The sequence below is a fragment of the Pteronotus mesoamericanus genome, unplaced genomic scaffold (assembly GCF_021234165.1).
Source record: "Pteronotus mesoamericanus isolate MK-2021 breed Mesoamerican mustached bat unplaced genomic scaffold, CSHL_Meso_final scaffold_21, whole genome shotgun sequence".
NCBI lineage: Eukaryota > Metazoa > Chordata > Mammalia > Chiroptera > Mormoopidae > Pteronotus > Pteronotus mesoamericanus.
In genome coordinates, this window is record NW_026555310.1 from 9,472,486 (window position 1) to 9,477,203 (window position 4,718).

Sequence of the window (4,718 nt, forward strand, 5' to 3'; positions counted from 1 at the left end):
CTTTGGGTAGCATGGACATTTTGATGATATTAATTCTTCCAACCCATGAGCACGGTATATGCTTCCATTTATTTGTGTCTTCCTTAATTTCTTTCTTCAATGTTGTATAGTTTTCTGTGTACAGGTCTTTTACCTCCTTGGTTAAATTTATTACTAGGTACTTCATTTTTCTTCTTGCGATATTAAATGGTATTTTTTTTCTGATTTCTTCTTCTTCTATTTCATTGCTGGTGTACAAAAATGCCTTTGATTTCTGAATATTGACTTTGTATCTTGCTTTTTTGCCAAATTCACTTATTAGGTTGAGGAGTTTCTTAGTAGAGTCCACAGGGTTCTCTATGTACACTATCATGTCATCTGCAAACAATGATAGCTTTACTTCCTCCTTTCCTATTTGGATACCTTTTATCTCTTTCTCTTGTCTGACCGCTGTGGCTAGGACTTCCAATACGATGTTGAAAAGAAGCGGTGAGAGCGGACATCCTTGTCATATTCCCGATCTTAGTGGGAAAGCTTTCAGTTTTTGCCCATTGAGTATGATATTGGCTGTAGGTTTTTCATATATGGCCTTTATTACATTGAGGAATGCCCCATTTATTCCCATTTTGCTGAGTGTTTTGATCATAAATGGGTGCTGTACCTTATCAAATGCTTTTTCTGCATCTATCGAGATGATCATGTGGTTTTTGTCCTTTCTTTTGTTTATGTGATGTATTAGGTTTATTGATTTGCTTATATTGAACCATCCCTGCATCCCTGGGATGAATCCACTTGATCGTGGTGGATAATCTTTTTAATGTGTTGCTGGATGCGGTTTGCCAATATTTTGTTGAGGATTTTAGCATCTATGTTCATCAGCGAAATTGGCCTGTAGTTTTCTTCCTTTGTAGGGTCTTTATCTGATTTTGGAATTAGAGTGACGCTGGCCTCATAAAAAGAGTCTGGGAGTCTTCCCTCCTCCTGGATTTTTTTGGAATAGTCTGAGAAGGACAGCGGTTAGCTCTTCCTTAAATGTTTTGTAAAATTCTCCTGTGAAACCTTCCGGCCCTGGGCTTTTGTGTGCCGGGAGTTTCTTTTTTACTGCTTCCATTTCCCCAGCTGTTATCGGTCTGTTCAAGCTTTCTGTTTCTTCCTCCTTCATTGTTGGAAGATTATACTTTTCTAAAAAGTTGTTCATTTCATCAAGGTTTTCAAATTTCTTGGCATATAATTGTTCATAGTAGTTTCTGACAATCCTTTGTATTTCTGTGGTATCGGTTGTTATTTCTCCTCTTTCATTTCTGATATTATTAATTTGGTTCCTCTCCCTTTTTTTCTTGATGAGTCTGCTTAGAGGCTTGTCGATTTTATTTATCTTTTCAAAGAACCAGCTTCTGGATTGGTTGATCCTCTGAATTGTTTTTTTTGTCTCTATGTCATTCAGTTCTGCTCTAACCTTGACTATTTCCTTCCTTCTACTTGCTCTGGGATTTATTTGTTGTTGTTTCTCCAATTCTTGAAGTTGTAGTGTTAGGTCTTTAATTTGAAATGTTTCTATCTTTTTTAGGTAAGCCTGTATTGCTATGAACTTCCCTCTCAGGACCGCCTTTGCTGTGTCCCATAGGTTTTGGACTGTTGTCTGTTCATTTTCATTTGTTTCCAGAAATTTTTTGATTTCTTCTCTTATCTCATTATTGACCCATTCATTGTTTAATAGTCTACTGTTCAATCTCCATGAGTTTGCAAATTTTTGAATTTTCTCTTTGAGGTTGATTTCCAGTTCAAGCCCTTGTGGTCCGAGAAAAAGTTTGATATTATTTCAATTTTCCTGAATTTTCTTAGGTTTGCTTTGTGTCTTATCATGTGGTCTGTCTTTGAAAAACTTCCATAAGCATTTGAAAAGAATGTGTATTTTTCTTCTTTGGGATGTAAGGTTCTATATATGTCAGTTAAGTCTCTTTGATTCAGTGTGTCATTCAGTTCCACAATATCCTTATTGATGTTTTGTTTGGAAGATCTGTCCATTTTTGACAGTGGGGTGTTGAAATCCCCTACTATCAGTGTGTTGCTGTCTATATCTTTTTTGAAGTCGTCCAACAATTTCCTTATAAACTTGGGGGCTCCTATATTGGGAGCATATAAGTTTGCAGTGTTGATGTCTTCTTGATACATTCTTCCTTTAAGTATGATAAAGTGCCCCACTGGGTCTCTCTTTATGGCCTTTGTTTTGAAATCTACTTCGTCTGATACAAGTATAGCAACGTCAGCCTTTTTCTCATGCCCATTTGCTTGAAATATTATTTTCCATCCCTTTACTTTCAATCTGTGTAGGTCTCTTGCTCTGAGGTGGGTCTCTCGTAGGCAGCATATGTGTGGGTCGTGTTTTCTTATCCATTCAGCTACCCTGTGTCTTTTGATTGGGGCATTTAGTCCATTCATATTGAGAGATATTACTGATAGAAACTTACTCATCTTTTCTCTTTGTACCTGTGTTCCTCTCCCTCTCATTCTATTCCTTCATCTGCTTAAACCAGTCCCCTTAGCATATCTTGGAGTGCTGCTTTGGTAGAGATGTATTCATTTAGCCTTCTTTCGTCTGGGAAACTCCGTATTTCCCCTTTTACTTTAATGGAGAGCCCAGCTGGGTAGAGAAGCCTTGTCTGTAGGCCCTTGCTTTTCATGGCTTGGAATATTTGTTGCCATTCCCTTCTGGCTTGTAGTGTTCTGTTGAGAAGTCAGCTCCTAGGCTTATAGGGGCCCCCTTATATGTTACTTTCTCCTTCACCCTTGCTGCCTTGAGGATTCTCTCTTTGTCTTTCACATTTGCCATTTTAATGATGATGTGTCTTGGAGTGGACCTCCTTGGGTCCCTCTTGAGTGGGGTCCTCTGTGCCTCCTGGATCCATGAGACCCTTTCTCTCCTCAAATTGGGGAAATTTTCCATCATTACTTTTTCTTGGAGGTTCTCTATCCCTTGCTCCTCTTCTTCTCCTCTTATACGGATATAACGTTTCAGGTTGTCCTGCATTTCCCTAAATGCCTCTTCATTCTTTCTGAGCCGTTTTTCCATTTCTTGTTCTTTCTGGGAGCTTTTTTCTACCTTGTCCTCCATCTCACTGATTCGATCCTCGGCTTCATTCAGCCTGTTTTTATTCCTTCTACTGTGTTCTTCGTGAATTAATATGTTTTTAAATTGGCCAGCTTATGAAAGAAATCATTTTAAGTGATATTTTTTCTAATATGTTATTACTTTTTCGTTTGCATGTATATGTGTGTATCACTAGATACAAATTTAGTTAAAATAACCTTTCATTGGAGCTGAAAATTATTTCATAATGTTGGGGGATAGTTTCCTAAAGGTCTCTCATATTTATACATATCTTATGAAAAAAGATACTCAGTGCCTTTGCTTCATACTATATTTTTAAGTATGTTTTTATACCCATGGGTCAATTTAGCTTGCTGTCTCTTGTAAATAAAGTTTTATTGGAACTTTCCACATTCATTTATTTACACATAATCTGTTTGTGCTTTCACACAATATCACACATTTGTAGCAGAGGTCATATTGACTCACAAAGCCTAACATATTTACTGTCTGTCCCTTTACATAAATGTTGATGACTCTTAGTATAGCAAATATTCTTGGAAGATAGAAATGGTATCTCCTCCCAGAGCAAAGGGCAGGTTTGTTTCTTGTCCAGTATATTAAATGTCATTCTTTGGCACAAGGTCAGGCAGGCTTACTGCCCATTATGAAAGATTCAAGTTCCCTAAGCTCAGAATTCTACTCCTGCAGTGCAGCCTACTACATCCATGTGCAGACATCACGGGCTCTCTGTGCATCACCCTTTGGAAATGGGGACTCGGAGAAACAGTACAAATACTGACATGCTGGCTGCTGCTACTGCTGTGACCAATAAACTATTCTTTCTCTGACTCCAGATATTCATGTATTTTATAAACATACAGGAAACTGTGACAGGCTAATTTGTTAGCTTGCAAAGAGGGTACAATTTCTGACATTTTAACAGCCCTTGACCATATATTTACCAGACTTTATTTCCAAGACAAAACTACTATCAATTATGGCTGCAGAAAAATGCTGTATTAGCCCTCAAATTTAGATTACAAAACAAGTTTAGAGAGGGTACTGTTTGTGAAAAAATAAATTATATACTACCAACATTTTGCTTAAGAGAACGCTATACTCTTAGATTTTAAAGAGTATGTATGTTATGAAAAATCATATGGAAACTTTAAAGAAAACTTGGAAAAATAAACAGAAACAAGTGACATTTAATATCATCATTGTGACATAGCAACTATTATTAAAATGTCTTTAGAAATTTCTGCATCTGACCCACTCTGCCACATTTTCTTGACAGTTTTTAATATCAATACACAAAGGTAAGGTCATACTTCAAATATGCTAGAGTTTCTTTAACATATGAGGTGGTACCCAAAAACCCCTGGAATTTATTTATAAAAAATTGTGTATTTTTTCTTATATATTTAAGCTTCAATCACCTTCAAAGTATTCACCATTTGATGCAATACACCTGTCAAGATGTTTTTTTCCACTGCTCAAAACAGTTTTTGAACTTGTCAGTTTTGATGCCTTTTAGTGCTTCTGCCATTTTTTTGTTGAACCTCTTCCACATCAGCAAAATGTTTCCCCTTGAGGAATTTTTTCATTGGGGAAACAAAAAAGTTGCTTGGGGCGAGATCCAGTGAAT